The sequence below is a fragment of the Chiroxiphia lanceolata genome, chromosome 4 (assembly GCF_009829145.1).
Source record: "Chiroxiphia lanceolata isolate bChiLan1 chromosome 4, bChiLan1.pri, whole genome shotgun sequence".
Taxonomy (NCBI): domain Eukaryota; kingdom Metazoa; phylum Chordata; class Aves; order Passeriformes; family Pipridae; genus Chiroxiphia; species Chiroxiphia lanceolata.
In genome coordinates this window covers 27,894,819-27,918,753 of record NC_045640.1, presented here as the reverse complement: position 1 = coordinate 27,918,753, position 23,935 = coordinate 27,894,819, and positions in this window count along the sequence as shown.

Below are 23,935 nucleotides of genomic sequence, written 5' to 3'. Positions count from 1 at the left end.
CTTTTTTAATATTGTTACTTAGGCATATGTGCAGCAATTCATAGATAATAAGGAAGCACAAACATTTAGATAGAAAATCAAGACTGAGTAAATTGGATGTCTCTGTACTCATTCCTCAGACTCTTTCTCTTTGGCCCAATATCCCCCCAGTTTTCCTTGCAAAGGTCGCAGTCTGATCCTTAAATACTGAATAGTATGTGTGCCCAGTAAACATCAAGAGTTTAGAAATATGGAACTGCTTCACAAATCTTCATGTTTTACAAGCCATATTTTTTTTCTTTGGAACATTCTTTTCTCCCAGAGAGAAATGCACTCATTAGCATATAAAATCAATGCATTGAAAATGACCTTCTGTGCTGTTTTCAAAGGGGATTTTAGCCTATAAAGCATTCAGATACATATGCATTTATGTGCAAAACAGTGACCTACCTGTTCACATTATATACAACATGAAAATATAATTTTGACCACTCATTTATGTATTGAATTGCAGCCAGCTGTACAAACCAAACAGTGCAGCTGCATCAGTAAAGCAGCAGAACAGTAGCCATAAAGGACAAATTGTCTTCTTAAGGCTGAACTGTATTGTGGAGATATAGACACAGTTTTAGGTGAATCTGCATATTCTTTACCACAATTCTGTAGGAGGCTTTAGGCATTATTCTTCATAATAAATACTTCCCATTTGCATCAATTTTATCCTAGCAAACTTAGAATTGAATATGTTCCTATAAAGAGAAGTATTACATCTGATGTCTACTCCACATGCACAAGCATCCCACAACAACAGCTTTCATTTCAGCTGAAGCGGGACCAACCCACTCACCTTCCACTGTATTTCTGCTACAGTTGCCTAAAACTCAGAGACCAGCTTTATGCGAAGAATACAAGTCCACAGCACTCTAGATGAGAAGATTTTGCTGACAAAACTAAAAGCAATTCTGTTTTCCATGGTGCCATAACTCCGGACAAAAAGTTTAATTCTATTTTCCTCTGGGGAAAATGAGAGGAGAATCTGACCCAACAGTATATTTACTATTTCATGCAAACAAAAATAAACTCAAATGTCTAATTGTTTTCCTTGGGCCCTGTCCAAAGTGTTATACAAGTGCTTAAACAGCCAACAAAACCCCTCAGCTAGATCTTCCCTTCCAGTTGAACCATGTACATTTTCTGACATCTAGTGGCAAGTGTATGCAGACTTTTTATTTCTCTAACAGAACGTCTAGAATGAATTTGCTTCCTCTTAAGAACTTTTTGCAGGATGAGGCCTTCAAAAAGCCAATTGTATAGGAAAACCCCAACCAGCCCCCATGCTCTCCCCTGAAGAAATCATTTGCTACAACATGTGCTGAGGATACATCAGGCACAGCACAAAATCAAAAGATGCAAGGGGTCATTCTGCAGGTTTTAGGAATGCTTTCTTTCCAAATTCAAGCTCTAACATGACATTCAGGCTTCTCCCCCACTTTTAAGAACTGCTGCAGCAAGTCACTACAAGCACCTTGCTTAAAAATCTGTGCTATTTTTCCAGAGAACTTTTCCTCAGCTATTACTGGATGATTAAGAGAAAGACACAAATCCTTCTCAGAACTGGCTCCATGTGAGTTCTAGGTCTTCCAAATAATGTGCAGTTGTTGCAAAGAGGTTGAGTGGATATTCCTGTCTCCTGAAAGAACATCTTAAGGCAGTATACAATCACCCTAAAATAACATAGTAATTATTCCTTGGGTTCCTAAAGTTCAGTAAACGCCCAGACATTTAAAAAAAATGAACTAGTGAAATGCAACCCACTTGAAGTTCTTGGATTAATTCACTGTATCAACAAAAGTTCCACGCAGAATGTGAAAATTACCACAAAGGAATTCTTCATCTTTAAGATTTAACATCCTGTATTCTCATGATTTTAACCCAGTGACTTCACTGGGACTTTGCACACATGTATAAGTAAAGTTGTACTACAGGAGCAGGTCTGTATCTCAAAATAGCTGTTCCCAAGGATATGACATCCATACAATCCCCAGTTCATGGGGGACCACCTCAGAAAAGGTCCAGCAGACCAGCTGCATGGACAGGATAGCTGCCAGCGGCTGCAGCACAAGAAGCGCTCCCCCGGTGCACACCTTCACATCCGTTCTCCCCGAAGGGATGCAGTTCACATACTCTGAGGCTAAAATGGAAATGTAGATGTATTTTACTCTAGCTTCTTCATACATGAGCACTTTCTTCCCTGAACATCGCTCATCTGCTTGTAACATGCCAGGAGGCTGAGCCAGCTGTGTTCCTCCTGTACATTGCCTGCCTCTGGTCACACACACTAGCAGCTGTTTGTGCTTCTGCCTCAGTATCGACCTGCTCTATAAAATGCTTTAAATTCTATGGATTAAAAAAAAAAATCAGACTGAAGCCATAGCTCTCTAAAAGAAACAGATATGGCTAGAAGTTATTCCTTCTGTTAGAAAAAAACCCAGTGTGGATGAAGATTGGAAGGCAAAAGTGACTGTGAGACTGAACACTTCCTGAAAGATGGCCCTCATTATATACATGACTGCCAAGTAATAAGATAAAGGGTGACTTTGAATTGCCTGAGCAAAACTATAGCCCAGCTCTGGATATTCTCGTGTCTCCCTGTGCCTCTGTGTTCTGTACTCCTTGATGACCTTGGCAGACACATACCTCTGCCTTCCTTGTTGCCATTCCTCTTTCCTTGCCCTTTTCTACCAGCTCCACATCATTGAGCTTCCTTACAAAACAAAACAGAGAAGCAATTGGCTCCTCTGTTATTCAGCAGTCACTATTTAAAATTAAGTATTTTTAGGCAGAATTACAGATTCTGGTCTCTTACTCCTACAGCAGTCCCCCTGTAGTCAACAGAATTGCTAATGTAAAACATTTACAAGATGTATAGGTAGAAATAAAGTCTTATCTTTTAAATAACCTCCTTAATTTCTCCCATTCCTGATATTGGCTCATAGTTTCGCACTTAATCAACATTGTTTTAATACTTCTATGTCTCAACACACAAATACATAACACATGCGTATTAGGTGTTTTTTCCTCTAAGAAAATATTCCTTTTGCATCATAATTCCTTTATAATCTGGGAAATCCTTCTACCCATATGCAACTGTGGAGTGCCTGACAGACCTACTACAGCATTAGAAAGATTTTTCAGAGAAGCAATGCTGATGTGAAGCTTGCAACAGAACAGAGCACCAAGAATTGCCTTCTTTGTAAAGAGGTGATGATTTAAAGGTACCATTTTGGCAGATGCAAAGCACAGGAGAGTTTTCATCAGCATCCCATCCTCCAACAAGACGTACAGATGGCACACAGGGAATTACGAAGCTCAAGAATTCAGACACTGTTGTGCACATTAAATACAGAACATACAGTACTTCATAGTGTGCAGGAGAAGAAATCTTTCTTCCAAAGGAGACCTGTCACCTTGACAAAGATGTATTGTCTGTATTGTATGAATGTCTGCAACAACACTTAAATACAGAACATGTAATGAGTCCTGCAGTTATACTGGAGGGAACATTCTGTTTTATTTTTCATACAGGTCCTGGTTCTGTTGTATCTTGTAACAGCACAAGGCAGGAGTCACACACCTGAAGTCCTTGGTGTTAAAGAGTCATTTTCAAAATCAGACCTGTAACACTTTTCTTCAAAATAAAAAAGCATTAACTGCCAAACCTGCAGCAGCTCCAGTTCAGCTTCCTTTCATTTATCCCTTGGCCTTGAACATCTTAATGGAAAATTATAAAACCCTTCTCCAATCAGTGTGGCTGTCCCAGTTCTTGAAAGTAATTAATTAATTTGTGCCCCAAGCTGTGATTCAAGTTCCTTACATACAAACAGCAAAATGGGAGCTACCTTCTTCCCACTTTCAAAACAGTATTCACCATTGCTGTGGTCTTCTATGACTTTACTAGTATTATATCCAACCAAATCACTTGTAAATGGATTAATGAATGAACACCACAGTGTGGAAGTGGTAATAGGAGAGAAACACTAAGCATTTTTGTCCACAGAAGGTGGACATGGATGAAAAAGGACACTGTTTTGTCCTAAACTGTGTATGCAAGGGTATAGGGCAATATTCTTTAAAGCATTGGGTATCCTCAGCTCTTGTTTGGCTAAGTGGGATCTAAATGTGTTGAGGTTTTGTACATGGTCCTTCCCTAAAGCCTCAGATTACTCTCTGCAAGGGAAAGAAAATTTAAAGCCCACCTGACTTCTAAAACCACAGTGCCAACAAATATACCTATCATTAATTTTGGGACTGTGAAATGACACCTATTTGAAATGGACAGGAAATTTAAACACGTTTTCCAAGCACTTATTTTTTTTTCTTTAGTGTCCTATTGAGAACAATTTAACCTCAGATGCCGGAAAATCCATGCTTTGTTACAAACTGGGAATTTTCTTTGCATGATGAGTTGCTTTTGCACACATTAACTGGGATTTCATGATTCCCAGTGTAGCAATTGGATTAAGCAAGCACCTGCACTGCAAGATCTCCAAGCCTGACCAGAGCAAGTTATGCTTGTTTGGTATTGACAGTTAGTTGAAGCACTAACTGTGGAATAATCAATTCCACTTTGTCTTGATCCTACTTTTAAGGACCAGATACTATTTAGAAGCTTGTATTTAGACTATCCATAAGTGGCATAACTGCCATCTGGGAGTTAAGAGTCAAAAGTCTTACATGGTCAGGTATAAAGTCAACCAGTTATGCCTTTTAATAAATTCCTGTAAACATTGACCAAACAACAAAGCCGATTTGACCCTGTCCCAATGCAAGGTAATTAAAATAATATTCTAAATTTATAATTTTCAACACCATTTTGCAACATAGCACAATTTACAGTGGGTCTGGGTCAGTATAATCCAGTTGTAGTGTAAATAAGATAAACTCCTTTAACTTCACCTGGTTTGTATCTGTTTACGCTGGTGCTTATTTCTAGGCGATGTATGTACATGCCATGTCCATTCAAAGTAAGTGGCTTGTTGTACAAGTGGCTTGTACATCGACCTGAACAGTTTTTCCCCTTCCTCCATTAGAGTTGGCAAGCAGATTCATACTCAAGGACATGAAATTTGCGCTTGCTATTCTTTGCTCACCATCAGAGTTTAAGTAACTTTGCTGAAAAGATGGCTATGGTTCATTCCCAGCAAACTGGCGACAGTGCTACAGGGACCATATATCCAATGTGACTGGCTAACAATAAGGGGCAAGACCTATTTTCCAGAAGGGAAATGCTACTAAGACCCACACTGTTCCTCAACACTTTTAAACTTAAAGGCGTCTCAGACAATAGCACAAAGATTGTTTTCTATCCTCAGTCTTGTTTTCAGTCAGTCATATTCTCTGGTAAATAATCCCCAGTTTACCCTCCAAAACACCAGAGATGAATGTTAGAATGAGCTCTGGATAGCATATTACCTAATGCTGTTCAAGGCTGGGAGAATTACCTGTTGGAAATTATCTGGAAGGGTCTTAATGAATACCACAAGGTTTCTGCTAAACAGACATTCTTAGCCAGTCTAGAGAGATTCTACCTTGGATCACGATTAATTGCTTGGATTTCATAAGGTGCACCAGATGTCAGGGTCAGCAAGTCCTCTTGCTGCTCCAGGGAAACTGCCAAAAATATTGGCTGGCTTTATGCCAGGGGACTGACTTCATACAGCAGCAGGATAGCAGTTACCAGTCGTCCTATAAAGGTTTTAATTTCAATCCTGATTTCTAAATGGTGAGAACTATAGATAAATAGGCAACTCAAGAAGTTTTTGTGCCTAGAGGGGCACACACCTACCAAAATTATTCAAACATGGCAAAAGAGTCTTTGGCTAAGGTATGGAATAAATACTGGTCATGAAGAAAAACAGACTGGAAAGCAAGGAAAATGTTTTAATTATTCACACTCGGACATGAATTAGTGCTGTCGACTGTCTTTTTTCTACCTGGAAAGCCTGAAAATTTCATTTTGGAAATCCCAATATAAAATATTGTAGCCCTCTAAGTTCTTCTGCTGCCTGAGATCAGTTCTCATCAAGATAGTAAGTTTCTGGGAGAGTCAGAGAAAGCTGTCCCGCCTTTCCATCCCAGCAAATGCTAGTGGTGGCTCAAAGCAGAGAAAGGCAAGAGGCCACGTAGGAGCAGCTCATTTGTTATGACAAAAGAAATCTGTTTTGTTTGCTTTCTTCACGCAAGATTAAGGATTTTTCACCTTTATAATTCAAAATTAGATGTCTTAAGTCTAAAATCAGTCCTCAAGTTTTGTTAGTGAAGTTTCTGGAGACAGATACAGATACTCGGATCAGTCTTTCCTTGTACCAAATTAAAGTTGTTTGTGACAATGAGGACCAACATAATGTCATGTTTTTGAGGGCAAAAAGGGCTTAAAGAGGGTAAAAGAGACAGCAGGATTAGGTTAGAGAAAAACTTAGGACACACAAGCAGCAGTCAGGACAGGTGTAGGGAACTAAAACAGCCAAACAATTAATTGTAACCATTACATAGTGACAGCTTCTTACTACACCATTTGAAAGCCTATAGGAGAGAAAGTCTGGAAGGGAAGGGTTCAGATGGCTGCTGCTATGGCTGCTAAGTCTTTTTTGGAGTGGTTTAAAACCAAACACAAAGGGCAACAAGAGACCATGTCAATTGTTACCATGCACACAGAAAGCTGAACTCTCTAGCTAGACAGCTCCGGCCAGCTGAGACAAAGTGTTCCTCGCAGACCTTCTGATATTTTTCAGCTATCTATTCTCAGAGAGCTTTGTCTTTAGTGCTTCAGGCTGCTCTATCCCTGGAGAGCCTCAAAGATCTGTAAGTAAATTTGTCATTGGAGAATTTGCTGTAGGTAAAATAAAGGGGGAAAGATGCTTGGAGAAAAGTAGAAATGCCCTCACTGGAGAGCTTACTTTCACTGTGGAAAAATCATCCATTTCCTCTAATGTTCATGAGTCATTTACTGGGCTGAATTATTTTTAGTTTAGGTGGTTGTTAAAGACAGAATTATAAGTAAATGTATGCCCGAGTGCTATTCCAGCCACTTTTCCTTGACAATGTCAATTGATATTGCAGGCATCATGAGATGGTTTGTACTCTAAGGGGTGGAGGGCTCTGTTAATAAAATATGCTTTATACACAGCCTTTATGTTAGCCTTTTTAGGCTCAGTTGTAATTGACTTGAAGTTATGTGGTTCAGTGAAAAAAAATTCAAAAATATCCATTGCCTATTCAGCAGAAACAGGAACCTTCCGTAAATCAGGTCTCTAAGAAGAAAGAAAGATGTCAAGGGAATTGAGTATTTCATTCTATAGTTACCCAAACATATCAGGCCTGTCTCTGTAAATTTCAGTAGACATCAGCTGAAAATTAAACCCAGTAATCTACCCACTTAGAAAGGAAAGGTAAGCAGTACTTAACAGTGCTAAAGGATTGTGCTACAATTTATGACTTCAGGATTTTTACTCATTTCATAATGGGCTTACTGTAGGATTTCAATGTGTTATTTTAGACTGATGGTCAGAAAAATAAGACCATGTATGCTCAATTGTGAGTAAAAATAATAGTGATGATGTTTCATCATCTGGTTAGTAGAAATATTCATATGTGTATGGTTAACTTTAATTTCTAGTATCTTAGCTTTCCACTAATTCTTGCAGTTAATGTTTTACTTTATAATTGTTTGCTGATTAATCAGTTGTCGCAGTGGCAAATAAAAATAAAGATGAAAGAAAATTCTAGAGGTCACCTAAGGCATTGATCTATTTTTTAAGGGAATTGACTGACCTTTTGAATTGGGAGAGAACATAGATGAAATTATTAATTGATTTAATCAAATCAATTGACATATGTTATTGCTTAAAATTTCACAGGAAAGATAATTGCATAGTTAAGACTAATGAGCTATTTTACAGTTGTGTTTTCATTCCTATAAATAAGATTACAAATGCAATTAATACAAATATTTTAATAGCATTCTCAATTCTCCCTCTCTGTAACAGTGGATTATGATTTAAGCATTCAATTCATGGCAGTGCTTTTATGTACCACCTTTGATACTTCATTGACCACAAGCCCACGAATGACAGACAATAATTCTAGTCTAATCCATTCACCTGCACCAAGACAAAACCAACAGCATTTGCACTGTTTCCCAAATTGGTACAAATATCCTGTTTGTAAATTGATGATTTCAAGTCACACAAGCGTATGTATAAATATTTGTGCTAACACCATTCAGAGGCTGAAATCTCTCCTTCTATAGGGCAAGATTAGCACTTGCATCCACTTATTTCTCAACAACTTCAAGCAGCATCTAGAGTCATGATTCTTTCTTCCTGTGACAGTCATCTTCAAGACAGCCTACTGCCAAGACTGACACCAATAATATAGGGAATGCTATATTTGAACAGTTATTACATTGAATCTCTGGATGAAACAACATGAAATCATCAATATTTAATGAACTGATCCAGGTTATAGATCTCAGGACTAGAAATGCAGCATTAAGACTCAAAACTTTAGAAACATTTTATACGGGACACATTCAGATTACCATGAAGTCCTAGCCTTTAGAACCTGAGTTGGTTTTTGGATGGGCAGAAAGAGTGTTTCTTTTTCAGATCTGCAGAACTTAAAGGCAATCAATTTTGTTCAAGTTTGTTTTTAAGATAGGTTGATAATTCTTTTAAAGTAAACCAACATGTGATAGAAGGGGGCTGTGGTGGAAATTTGAATAGAATCTTAATTCAGACATCTGTTACCGAATGACTTACAGCAAAACAAGGAATACAATCTAGAGAGACAGTCCTCAGTGGCAGCAAAGGCTGAAGTCATAATTTAAAATCTAATGGAACACTGTCACCTGGTGGCAATTTGAAAGAAGTACAGATTCAGAGCTTGTTTTTCTTGCACAGCCTCCCTCCATTTGAAGAGGTTTATTTTAATAATCAATAAATTTTCTTCAAATTACCTAGAACTCAGCTCAAGGTCTGGATTGTTCAGATCATTAAAAATGAAACTTTGCATCACAGATCCTGCTAGTTACCACAACTTACAACTTATATTGGAAGCAATGTCTTAATACTTTGGTTCTGCAGATTGTCACAGGCTCCCCCAGCAATTCAGACAAGAGCTCCTACTGGGAACAGAGCAAATTTTTGCAGAAAATTCAGAGGAAGATATGGGAGTGATTAGAAGTCTAACAAAAGTGAGAAATTCACATGCAGCATGAAGGTTGTATCTTACTTAGCAAACTGCTCAGCAGGCATCTCTCTTAGCAATTCAAACAGTAATTGTGACTGGGAAAACTCATATCAATGTTCTAATTAAAGAAAAAAACAGATCAGCCTTTCAGGTTTTCTAAGAGTGAGAAGACACTCTTATTGGAAATATTTCTGGTTTTCAATTTCAGTTAATTCTTTAATTTCAGAGAATTCTTTGCCAGTAGGAAATCTGTATGTCTCGGTTAAGATCTCAGCAGAGAAGTTCATGATCAAATATATACTGGACTATCTGTTGTTGAGAGAAATTCTAGGGCTGTAAAATGAGTCACACCACAGTTGAACTATGTGTAAGCCTGACAAAATTAGTTTTAGGTCCATAATTTGGACAGAAATGTATAAGAAGTCTTACACATGTGGTCTCATCAGCAACAGCTTGATACCAGGAGCTCTTGGTCCTCACTGAGTTCAGACCCAGAAAAGTCTCAGCCTCTCTTAAATCCCTCTCTCTGGCTGTCACAGTCCTGGTGCACACTAGTCAGGGGCCAATCAGCAGGCTATTTTAGAAACAAATAGTTTCCTACCCTTTGGGCCACAAGCTGGGGGACTGATATCATTTACTATGTTTACTGAAGGAACTCAGTAAGTGATAACTAATAAGACAAGGTAAGAGTCAATGGCTCCCACTGAAGGCTCCAATGTGATGTGAGTGCTCTGAACACAAAGCAGGAGCAAAGCATGCTTGCAGCTCTGACACAAATGCAGGTAAATTCAACTGTAAATGGAATAAAACCCCACATTCTGAAGGGTTCCTCCACATACTCAGAGATCATAGAAACAAGGAGAAGTAAAATAGACACTCAGTTGTGCTGAGCAGGGAGGTGGAAAAGGACCAGGTAGCTCCAAGCCAGTCGATCCTGTGATGTAAACCACCTGAAGACTTAAAAGAATTATACACTATTACCTGCAGATTAATTAAAAGGCTTCAGTTTGTAGTTCTCCCTTGCCACAACAGAACGGATAGGAAAAAAATGTGATCAACTAGAACAAGTATCAAAGTGATAGTCTCTACATTTTTATAGCAGTAGGCCTGGATTCTTACTTAGTTTCTATTAAAACAAACTTTTGCTGCCTAGAGTTAGAGATTTGTGGGACAGACAGAAAGAAAACTAGATAAATTAGATCTACATTTGCATTTTAAAGTTTTGCCCTTGACCAGGATTGTTTGCTGACAACTAAATCCCCTTTGGTAGAATTGGGTAGTTATCATTAATGGTCTAGTCACAGCAGGGCTATGGGAGGAGGGAGAGTTATGTAGTTTATCATCTGATATAGCTGTCTGGCAGGATGACCACACTTTTCACTGCCAAGAATAGCTTTAAGAACTGGTATTTAACTTTCTCTGCTAAGGTGGTAAAGTTTCAAATTAAGGTTAATTGTAGAGGATACAGCTCAGTTCTTACACATGACATTTGGTCAGAACTTCAAGACTGAAAGCAATCAGTTAATAGTCACTATTTGCTCTTTGTTTAAGTACAGGTATAATTCCTTGTATTTTCAGCTGTTGAGGCTGCCTGTAAATTAAATTCGTCAATCCAAAAGAAGCAGTAACAACTTAACAACTACATTAAACTCATATATAGCTGAAAAAAATTAACTGCTAGGTGAATTGCTACCAAACATAATAATAGTACTCACCAGTTTAAGTTTATGGGGAAGGATTCAGAACACCTGAATAACAGTTATGACAGGATATATTTTAGTTACTTATGTTGACATCCTAAGCGATAGTCTGGTCTCTTTAAAAATCACTGCAGAGTTGTGGAGGTGACTAAATCTATTAGCAGTCTCACTAGGAGACATTTGTCTTCTGCCTGAAACTGCTTGCAAACTAGTCCAAGGCAGACAGACACCTGAGCAGCACTTCACCGTGTTCTGGAGATCAGGGCACCCATACAGTACGTGATAGGAGACAGATAGATCTAATTCACTTTAGAGTCAGCCAAAGTGCTCTGACCAGTGATTCTAGTACACTAGAGGTAAGCAATGGCCTCACCATCACATGGAGTGGCTCCCATCATAACAGACATATGCCATATTTTACAGTTCCCCACATTGTAAACTGAGAGCTAGATCTCTTCCTCAGAAGAGCCAGGGCATCTCCAGGAGGTGTCTCAAACCCATATGCTGCCAGGGGAGCAGGAGGGAGGCACCTCTGCAGATCTGCACTGGGAGACATGACACATCTATATGATGGCTTCCCTACCAGCTAAGAGGAGGGGGCTGTCTGGTGTCAGTGCCCCACCTTCAGCCCTAACAATTAAAGCTAATGAAAGGACTGAAGCCAGGCAGATCAGATTCCCTCCATTTCCTCATTTATTGCTCTAAGCAAGGCTTGAAATAAACAGTATCCTTTTTATTGTTATTTCAGCCTCACTGGCACTGAGTAGTCTGCAGGCAGGGGGAGGGAAGAGCAGAGAGAAGGGCAAAACAAAAGTCTGTATGTGTAACGCACTGGTCCTTTCCTTCAGTGTTCCCATATTACTCAGCCCTGTTTACTGGTCGGTAGTTTGCCCCAGGCTCACAGTTTTCCAGCACTGTTTTGAATAACTGCTTTACAGTAGGAATTGCAAATTCAATAAGACCAAGGGTCATTTGTTATTCCTTAAGGAAGGAATATATTCAAACTACAAAGCTGTTGTCTCCTGTTCTTGACCTGAAGGATGCGACCTGAAGCACCCCCAAAGATCTGCTCTTCTACCCACACAAGAGGTAGGAGGGGGACTGACCCTCTCCAATCCCAGCACTAGCTACCCTGCAGGGAAGCATCTCGCTGTGTATCTAAGGGCTTTTGAGGGAGCAACAGCAAGCCAGTTGTACTTGGGTATTTCCTTCTGTTAAGCACTGCATTCACTCACCTCTTAGATCACTTCAAATGCCTCTAGCAGCACTGTTAGGCAGAGGCAGACAGTGCCTGAAATTTGAATGAGCAATTCCAGCGCAAACTTAGCTGTGCCTGCCAAAGTTTTGGACTCCCTTGGACCCTGGGCCTCCTTACCACTTTTCTAAGGGTCTGAGCAGCTAGAGACTCAGGACTACATGTGAGTATTTGAAGGAAAGCCTTTAGAAAGTAGATGGAGAGAAAGGAACATAATCTGAATGCCTCTGTTGCCTCTTTATTTTTAATCCCTGAATCTTGAACGGGATGGCAGACAAGAACAGCTTTCTGCAAGTAAGTGAAGTTAGAAAGTCAAGATAGTAGAGAAGAAATAAATCAAAGATTCAGAAAGAGGAGTAAAAAAATTAGGTGCTGTCCCCAGACAGATGGAAAGGGGAAAAATATTCAACAGGTAGCTGTCTTTTCCATGGTGATGAGAAAATTACTAAGTCACAACAGCATTGGGTGAAAAGACCACAATATTGATTGCCATGGACAATGGTGACCACAGCAGCCAGTCTGTAAGTATGGTGCTGGAACACTCAGGAATGCTCCAAAAGCAATCTCAGCCCACTGACAGCATCAGGAACTGTAAACAAGGACACATTGATACATCCTGTTGCTATTTCTGAAGACAAACTAGTTAATGGTAGAGCAGTATTTGATAGAGAATATGCAGGGGATTGAATAATATTTAGGGGAACCTACCATGCCTAGAACAAGAGCAATGGGCTGATAAAAGCCAGAAATTTGTTCACAACCATATCCCGAACACAGATAAGGTATCAGGTAACTTAAGGAAAGCATTTGAAATAAGTGCGTAAACTGGATGGAGTTCGGGAGCATGTGTGTGTGCATAAACTTTGTTTTCTTTTTAAACAAGCTCTTCAAGTGAGGGAAAAACAAGTTACAAAGACAAACTTGGGATACACAGAAGAAAACCACTTGGAGGACATCTCAGATATGAGACACAGGCAATTGCTTTGCAAGGTACTTTTTCTGGCCTCTGGCAAGGAAATACAGGGAAAGAGAACAAGATTTTGTATGTCCATTATATTGATATTAGTATAATCAAGAAAAAAAATGTGTTTATAAAACTTTGAAAAGCATCCACTGTACATTTGATAACAGCCTGAAAGACAATGTGAATGGCAAGCAAGTGCTGGCAGATGTGACAGGTTACCAAGGCTCCTTTGGTTTAAATTATAAGCAAGAAGAAAAAAAATATGAAGACTAAAATTCAAGCCAGTATTAACAGCACAGAAATTAATACTTTCAGGTGAAGCACATGGATTTAGGTTAATGACACTGAACAACCTCCCCAAGACATGTAAAAAAATAGTCACACACTCAAAAGCTGCCGAAGGTTTTCCATGCTATATTACTTCCTAAGTTAACAAAGCCAGGTAAATTCAGAAGTTAAATGAGTTGCCACCAGGACGTTAGCTTCATTTATATGTCTTGTTTCCCAAAATTTTGCTACAGACCATTTGGGCAGAGAGATTGCATGCAATCTCCAAGTACCTTCAACAGACTGATAATATGCCCAGAGCCAGAATGATCACCATTTTATGATAGTTTTTTATTTATATTTTTTTGAAATAGGGGTTACTGTGTGTATGATGCACTTACAGAGCCCACAATGTCAAATACTGGTTGGATACATCCATGAAGGCATCAGTACCTGTTGCCACTGTAAACATTGCAACCTAAACAACCCATTTCAACTCTTGACCCTTTCCCTTTTTTCAGAAAACCTTACAATGAGGTAGTTGAGTAAAGGTGATATGTCAGATATGAAAGCCATGTTAAGCCATATTAATAAAATAAACTTGATGCTGCACTGAGGTTATCTTCTTTCTTGAGTGTATTATAACTCATGACAAACAACATGATTGTTGTCATTGCAGCTAATTTAACAGCAGCTTTTGCCTTTCATAAAGCTGAAGCCTTTTCTTCTCTGAGTCAAGGTCTTATTTGATTTGTCTTGCATATATAAACCATTTAAACAGTATGAATTTTTTTTATCAAATAGAGCTTTCCACATCAAAGGGAAAAAGCACAATCCTTTCTGCCAAGACTATACTCTAGCTGCTCTCCATTCATTGTAGTTACTTGCCTCCAGCTGAAGGGGGGTGTATATATATAGATAGTCTGTAAGAATATTATCATGGCCCTTTAACTGTTAGAGCACTGATTTCTTCTTAGAGGCTGGCTGGTTGGGCTTCATATTTGTCACCTGAGACAGCACTGCCATCAACCCAAGCATGACTGAGTACTGCATCTGAAGGACTTCAATCCATCATTCAAAGATCTGGCAAAATAACCAGATGCTATTGACTCAGAGGTGTTACTGATGTCAACATAAAACACAGGTTGGCCAAATGATCATGGGGTAACTCTAGTTGGAAAGAACCACAGGAGGTCTCTAGCCCAGCCTTCTGCAAAAGCAGAGCCAGCTGAGATCAGACCAGACTGCTCAGGGCAGCTGAGTTTTCAAAATCTCCAATGAGGGAGCCTACCCACTCCAACCCTTTACTGTCCCCATGGTGTTCCTTATATCCATTCAGCTCACCTCCCCATAGGTACTGTGAGTCTGCAGTTGGCTCCCTCTGAAACTCTCTCTCCTCCAATCTGAGCAAGCCCTAGTCCACCAGCCTATTCTCACTGGGCAAGTTCCCCTGCATGGCCAGTTTGGTAGCTCTCCCTTGGACTCCAGCTTGTTAACATCTTTTCTGTATTGGCTGGGAGCTCAAAGGAGAAACAAGCCTAGATGAAGTATCCAGATTTGATCAACCAAGTGCTGAACAGGGGGAACGATCATCTGCTGGGTCAGGCTATGCTACTGTTAATACAGCCCAGAATGCTGTTGCCCCTCTTCGTTGCCAGAACATATTACTCCTCATGCCCAGCTTGCTCCTCAGCCAGTCAGTACCCAGTTTGTATCATTGCAAGAGTTTAGTCCTTCCCAAGGTTATTTCTTTTTTTTTTTTTAATCCTTAAATGTATGGTGGCTCAGCCTTTGCTTGACTAGAATATCAAAAAAAATCTTAAAAAAAAAAAGAAACAACAAAAAAAACCCAACCAAACAAAAAAATCCTAACAACAAAACCTCCTATTAATTATCCAGTTAGATCACTCAATAGTGCTGTTTGCATAAGAATAAGTTTTATATGTAGCATTTATTCTGAAAAATAACCATTTATGCAAGAATTCCAGTGAATGTAGACTTCAGTGGAAATTCTCCTGCTTCAGACAGACATTTGGGTGCACCTAGAGCTGCTTTAGTAGGAAGTGCTTCCATACCTTCAGCCCACTTGGAAACCAAAGCTGTTCCAATATTCATTGCCTTGAGAACTGATAAGGAAAAGTGCAGTATCTCTTTGATTCCATACCCCAAGAGGCCACACATTCAGAGTGGCAAGGGATGTTTTATTTTGCCTTTATGCCATATTAACCATACCATATTGTATGTAGTCATAAGTACCTCTTAACATCTTGTCTTAGAGAATTATCTGCTGGTCTGTAGCACTTCAGCTGTGTGGACGGTTTGTCCCCCCTAAGCCATGGGGGAGCCTTGGTCATCCATCCCTCACACACTGAGATACCACGCAAAACCACTTGCTTTTTGTATGGCCACAAATATGTAACTCCAGAGAAAAACCTTTAATAAAATCCCTTCTCTATACTTTGTATTAAACAGGGTTACTAAGGTCCCTTACTTGTCACCTTTCTAGTGGGAAGAAGCCTATGACCTGATTCAGAAATGACCCCTCAGTGCTGTTACTGCAAGGCTGTGGAACTCAAAGCTGAATGGCTTCTCCCCACCCTTCCCTTGCTTAGGGGCTTACTTACTTCTCCCCACCCTTCCCTTACCTAATTAAACAGTTATGTCTTAGAAGACCCTAGACTGCTAAAATAATTTTTTAGTCTCACAGCCTGCTGCTCCTGGAGTTCATCATGTTAGGGATGGTGGGGTCTGTCATGGAAGTACACCTGAACCAGTGGGGTTCCCAGCAGGAGCTGTGCCTCTGCATCTCAGTGGCAGCAGGGAGTGTGCTGAAAAACAGTCAGCTCACTCCAGGGAACTTTTCCTCTTACTGAAGGGAAGTACATGGTCCTTGACCAATGGTGCCATTTTACAGACAAGAGTGTTAGTGATTCCTCTCACAGGGCAACCACATGTTAAAATTTAATAAGCTGCATCTGAAACCCAGATATGTTTGCAGATTGGCAAGATATGAAGGCAGTTATAATCATCAATATAAACAGGCTTTCAAACAACTAAGTCATCAATGATTAAATATCATTAATAAGTAATTCACAAGGCACTTGTAGAAGGAACAGGCAGAAAGGGGTATCCTAATGCTCAGCAGGCCCTTTGTCATGAGCAAGAGATTCTGGCTCACTATATTTAGATCTCAGATGCATGCTTAAGCTGCCATATGCCATGACTAGGGTTGGAAGCTTCCAGAAATAATTTCTAAGTACAAAGGATATGTGCATTTAATCAGTTCCTCAACATCTGTTTCATAACATTGCATAACATTTCTGTGTGGTTGAACAGTTTCATTTCTCTCTTTGCAGTAATTGATCAAGTTAATAACTTCGACAACTTAATAACTTTGTTTTCTTCTTACCATACCCTGTTTTGAGTGCTTTGTTTTGACTCCTGTGACTAAGCAAACTAATATTATGATTCTGCTTTGCCCCAGGAAAGTAACCGAGATCTGTAATTCCAGCTTTTGATGAGATTTGTGCAAGATGTTTGCAGGAGTCTCCGAGAGATCTCTGCATCAGAATTGACTTTTCTATTAAGTTAATCGTATTTCACTTAATCATTCCAAATACTCAAAATTAAAGTGCCACTCATTTGTTTACAAAGGCTGGGTCCTTTGATGAGAACCAGCAGCTCTTCACAGATATCAGAGCCAGAAGCCATAGGGCAGGCAGGAATGGAAAGGGACTCAGCAGAAATCTTCCTTTTCCAAGGGAGACAAATGCAGGCAGACAGCTTGAAGAGAACCAGTCCCCAGGGAACCAGAGCTCACTTACAGATGCTTGCATCTGAAGTAATATTACCTTGTCTTTTGCAAAGCCAAGAATAATCTCAGAATCTAACGCAGGAAGATGTAACAAAAGCCATGCTGTCCGAAGATCAACTGTTTCATAGAATATAATCACTTCAGTACTATCAAGCAATAACAAAGTAGTTGAGAAGGCTGTTTCAGATTAAATTTGCATGTCATGCTTATTAACTTCATTAGTCACAAAATCTCTGTAGGATCTGCATGCAGTTTGACATCCCATCTGAATATCATCGGCTGTACAAACAGGGAGACAGCCTTTCAAGACCCTGACAGATTATGACTGCCCCTTCTTTTTGTCAGTGTCTGCTAACATTAAAGAGATAAAACACAAGATTGAGTTTTGCTTGCCAGCAAAGCCCCATGAGACATTTTCTGTCATCTCAAAGTATGACCCTTGCAAAACAGAAGCAGCACAGTAGTTACAGACCAGCATTAAAGCAGGTCCAGTGGATTCTTCAGCTGTATACCTCCAAAAGTCTTTCACACTAGCTCTATTTCAAATCCTCCTCTCCTCTTTCCTGCATCTTTATCACATCCTCTCTCCCCTATATCGTCAAAAAAGAACAAGTCTAAGCATACCTCTGCAGGTTTGCAGTGTGAATTCCAGCATTTTGCTTTGGATATGGCATTGAAAGTGGTTTTGTACACTTTTAGGTCACTTATCTGAGGGTTGCTAAAGAACATGAAAATTAAAGAACCTGATGGCATTTCAGTCAAGTTAAAGGATGGAAATTTATTTAACAAAAAGATACAAAACAAACCAAAAAAACCAAAACAAACATGGTTTGTATATTGCATAATTCGTCTTCAGAATTTGTGCCCAAGCAATTAGAGAAATTCAAGAAGCTGGATGACTATGAAGAGCCAGAACTTCCTTTAGCTACTTATTTAGCTAGAGCCATTAAATATTTTACACTATTACATTCTTCATTTCAAGGTTTAAGCTAAATCAAAAATTCAAAATGGGACTTAATAATGTACATCAGCACTTCAGACAGATTCCAGTAAATAATTTGTACTGGTTAGATCCAGGGACGAAATATTGAATATTATGGATTTTTGGTATCATTAGCTCAGGCTTCAGGAATGCCATGATCTTCTATACATCAAAACATATGCACAATGTAGAAGGCAGAGGTATTCATTATTGCAATTTTCCATATAGGAATATGGTTCACAGAAGTAAAAGAACTTTCAGCTTCATGAAAATATGGAGCACGACAGAAGATGGAGGAGTTAGTTTTCAAACCTCTACTCTAAACATTTCTTTAAAGCGATTCAAAAGCACAGTGATGTGATGCACTTTCATACAGAAAATAATTGACATGACTGAGGGTCTGTTTCCAGCGTGGTTTTTGCACAACTTGTGCTGAAATCAGACTTCAGCAGCTGTCCCTAAACAGGACCACATTTCATTGTGTTTTGCTATACACAGAGTAAACTATCCCTCTTAGTTCTCAGGCTCTCTCTTTACTTTTTCTGCCTGTTACCTTCTAACGTCAAATTAAAATACAGTTCCATTATTAATTGCCCCATGCTATGACAACATTTCTGTCTATCTTGTCATTTTAAAAGGGAAGATATTCAGAAAATACACTGTGATTATGTTCCAAACATCACTACTCTTAAGGCTTTCCAAAGTTACCTGCAAGAGCAGAGAAACTTAATGTGAATCTTTCCTACCTGCACGTTGGAAGAGCAGCAGCAAGATGCTGTGGTATCCTGACAGAGAAGTGTTCCGGCTTTTTCAACTCAACAGAACAGCATAGTTTGCTTGGTGAACCCTGCCCTAAACAACTCATCCAAAATACTTGATTCGTGTCACCCTAGTGAGATGAATCTGTATTTCAGTTCAGCTGGTCACTCTGCACCAGCTGTGGCACAATGTAATGGGTACATCTGCTATTCAGGATCAAATGGTATTCAGGTGTGGTTAGAAGTGACTGTGGAACAGTTGCTAACCAAACTTCACTTATAGAGGCTTTATTTCTCCAAAGAGTAATGTAGACTTTATACACTAGAGTTACAGTTCAAAACTCAAAGCCTTAGGCTTGTGAGAAATTATGAGTCCACTTAAAGAAGGATGGTAAGTGCTACTAGACAAACCATAATCCCAAGACATTATTTCTAGCAGCATCTAGAAATGTTTCTGCTGCCAGTTGTCTGCAATGCTAAGAAGAATAAGAAGTTCAAGTAGCAATACATCCTAAAGAACATGATAATCACCACATAGTATTGTTGTGATAAGTAGGATAAACATAGTAAGAAGGATAAACACACATCTCTTGAAAATGAGAGAGGAGAGGGGTAGACTTACCAGTGCTTTGAAGACAGCTTCAAAAAATGAATGACAGCTGGCAAACTCTAAGTCAGTTTATGGTTTGTTCAGCAGGCATAAATCATATTTTTTTTCCTCACCTTTTATAACTTTCAAGGAGCCACAGCTGGCTTCTGAAGATTTAAAATTGGTCCGTTCCCTGAGAATTGAAGCCCTTCAAAGCTAAGGTGTATGGACCTAAACCTTTGATTTCATCTGGCTCAGATCAGCTGTTGCAGTACAGGTTTAATTAGTATGTGAGTTCCTAAGGGAAATAAAATCCTTTATAGTTCTTATTTCACTGAAAACTGCATGCCAGATGCTATGGAAATCCATATGATCTGTGCCTAAAATAGGAAAGGAAAATAGAATAATAATTCTTATTACAACAGAAGTTTCAATGGGATCCTGGAAATCTCTGCTCTTTTGTGATTAATAAAAAATTAGGTATGTGCACTCATTTTCATAAAAATAACTAGTTACTTTTCCCTCATTTAAAATTTTATTTAAGGGTCAAGGTTTGGCAAGGGCCTGAGCCAGATAGCTACGCACAGCATACATAAGCTTCCAGGACACTGTCACGAGGATCAAAGGTCCTGTTTCAGATTTTGTCAGCTGGCTCCATATTTCCATTTTGACTTGTACTGCATATAGCACAGAAGTACTCCCAGGTCCTCTGAGCAAGTCATACCATCCAGCTCATGGTCTCAGGGCTTGAAAATTCTAAGTAAACAAGGCACTATCAGGCTACTTTGCCTTGTTTGAGAGCACAAGGAGGCAGAGAAGACTCATCTTTGTTGGTGACATGGACAGTGGGATCCAGTGCACTCTCAGCAAGTTTGCTGACGACACCAAGCTATGTGGTGTGGTCATCATGCTGTAGGGAAGGGATGCCATCCAGAGGGACCTTGACATGCTTGAGAGGTAGGCTTGTGCAAACCTAATGAAGTTCAACCACACCAAGTACTAAGTCCTACACCTGAGCCAGGGCAAACACAAATAGAGGCTGGGTGGAGAGTGGTTTGAGATCACCCCTGAGGGGAAAGACTTGGGGTGTTTGTGGACAAAAAGGTTGATATGACCCAGCAATGTGCTCTTGGAGACCAAAAGGAGTGTTTCCAGCAGGTCAAGGAGGTGATTCTCCCCCTCTATTCTGCTCTGGTGAGACCTCACCTAAACTACTCTGCCCAGCTCTGAGCCTCCCAACATAAGGAGGACATAAACCTGCTGGAGTGTGTTCAGAAGAGGACCACAAAATAATTAGAGGGCTGGAGCACCTCTCCAATGAAGACAGACTGAGACTGTTGGGGGTTTTCAACCTGGAGAAAAGAAGGCTCTGGGGAGACCTTATAGCAGCTTCCAGTACCAAAAGGGAGCTTATATATAAGGAAGCCAGAGAGGGACACTTCACAAGGGATGTAGCAATAGGACAAGGGGGAATGGCTTCAAACTGAGAGTAGGTTTAGATGGGATATCTGGAAAAAATTCTTTACTGTAAGGGTGGTGAGGCCCTGGAACAGGTTGCCCAGGGAAGTTGTGAATACCCCATCCCTGGAAGTGCTCAAGACTAGCTGCACAGAAACCCTCAAATAGGAAAACATCCAACAAAAAAAGCCAAACAAGAAGATCCAGGGCAATGTTTCTCCAAGTGTGGGTAACTTTCCCCAAGCAGACAGAGACCATTGTAAAAGCCTGTTGCAATTCTGCATCTGTAATCACTAGTACTGTCTAACAATAAAACTTAAAAGTAATTCAGAAGCCATTTCTCAGTACTCATGTCCATCACCCAATACTGAAAATAAGAGAAATTATCATAGTTAATATCAATTAATTTCAGGTCACTTATGCAAATATTATTAGGATTTTAGTAGGAGCACAGGATGAAAAAAGAAATAATTAGAGGACGCAGAAAACAGAGGGTGTAGTAGTCCAAGGATGCAACAAAAAGCAAGGAAAAAGTCCCAGAGATCAGGAAGTTTAAAAAAATACAAAACCCACATCTAGACCATTGGCTCAGGAATGGTGCCATGGCTTGGCAAGTGGGCTCACTGCCACTGTAAAAGTAAAAATATATTCAGTCCTCTATCTGTAAATCATCAGCTTCTGATTAGTTTCTGCCCTTTTCCATCTACCTTTGCTAGCAGCTGCCTCTTATAGCTCCTTTGTTATGTTAATTAGACCTTTCTGGTGCATGACTGTGTGAGACCCCAAGGTGCTCAGCTGGATGTAAATCCCCATCCTTACAGTGCTGTTCACTGCTAGAAGAATTGGAGTGAAAGGGCCTAGTTGACAACAGACAGCATTTGGATGTGGGATGTCTCCTTCATTCATCAGTTCCCTCAAGTGTTGAAAACTTGGACTTTTTCCCAGATATATCAGAGTTGTCACTCATTATTTTATTTTTTTTCCAATATTTCAGAAAAAAATGTTTTTAAAAATTTTCAATGCAGGTGTGACTATACCTGTGGAGGAACAGCAGTTCACAAGATTACCTCAGCAGTGACAGATGAATGATGGACAACTGTGATGCTCATTGCTCAAGGTAAAGGACTGCCATAGTAACTACGGCACAGAAGGTAAAATCATTCGTGTCTGGAACACCAAATAGGAAAAATATCCATTCTATTTTGGTCGTTAACTTTACAGACAAAACTTTGATTCATACTTTATGAGTAGGCTTGTAGCATGAAGAATGAGATTTCCAGTTTGTCAGAAATTCAAAAAATCTTCTAAGTTTTGCTACCTAACTGGAATGAAGACTCTAAATTTGTCAAATTCCTGCATAAAGGAAGTGGTGTTTCAAAAAGTACAAAAAAGTTCTTGCTGAATTTTCTGAAATCAAACTGAACAAGGAGTCACCTTGAGCCCCTGAGACTTTGCTCTGCCACCTGGGAGATCCCTCCAGGCAGCCTCTCCTGGAGCGGCAAGCTCAAAAAACTGTTTTGATTCTGGAAATTTCTGCCTTTCTTTGGAGAGCTGAGGTCACTTCTGCAGAGCCATGATCTGCAGCTCCTTCTAGGAGTCACATTCATTTCTCAAAAAATCTCCATCCTCCTACACATTTATTTAAGCTCTAGCAATGTAGTTTAAAAAAAACCTGTTAAGGAGTTATGAGCTGTAACTATATGAATTCTCTCTGCAGGATGGAATGTTATAAATAGAGTAGGAAATTTATAAAAGTATCATGTCTCACCCAAGTCCTTTAGCTGGCTAAATTCCATGTCCACAGAGAGGGTTTCTTCTTTCATCTTTGACTCTTTCGGTGTGGAGCCGAAATTTAGCTCTTTCACTCTTTGTTCACATCAGCTGACAAGCTCCAAGTTGGCTAGAGCCAACTTGATCATATTTTGCTAAAAAAGCTTCCTCTCCACAGCAGTCAGGATGCTGATCACCTCATCAGTTCATCTTGATAGGCCAGAGGTGTCGCAACTGCACTTCCCATCTATTTAACTGTTTCTTCCCAAATAGAAAGTTTTATTGTGCCTGGAAGTATTTTACCTGTTCTTCCTGGGGAATCTCCAAAACTCAAAGCTCTTCAGTCCTGTGAAGGCCTCTGCTTCAGTACTAGCCTTAACTACTTTTGCAAAGCTCCAGGTCATTCACATGCCATTTCCTCCCTTTAGATCTTCATTGATTGCTGCAATCAGTCCCATTTTTTGTTCCACCTCATCTCAACAGGAAAATCCCAAGAATATTCTAGTTCAATTTCTTTGCCACCTGTCTCCCCATCAATTTTCCTTAACTGCCCCTTTCTCCTTGTTCCCTTGGCCATTGTCCCATTGGGCAGGTGTTGTGAGCTGCTGCTTACCAAGACCATCTTCAGACATAGCAATTGCTCCCTCCTGTGCTTCCCATCTCTTGGTGACAAAGATGGAGCCTGCACTGGGGCCTGTCCAGCCTTTCTGTACTGTGCTTGGAAAGCATATATTCATGCACGCTTTCCAGGGAGACAAAGACAGCTCTTAGAGTCAGACTTCTCAGCAACAGGGCTGTGTGAGGAAGGGCATGCATAGGTCTGCACATTCTGCCCAACATATTTGCATGTGCGACCAAGTTAGGGAAGAGGAAAATGGCTCTGTAGCCAAAGCACTGCAGGCCAGCTATTCTGAATCCCAAATCAAACCAACCCCAAACCAAATCTTTTCTCCTCCCAGGTCATGTCTCAGTCTCTCAGAGGCTACCTCCTTCCTACACAAGCTACATTTTTGCCCTTGGACATGTGGATCTGCTGCCCATGCAGAGGTTGAATGCAGATGAGTTGAACACGTTGCAGGCTGTAGGCAATAAGGGTATAACACACCTAAACATAGGACACTCACCCTAGAGAACAGATACATGTTTTAAA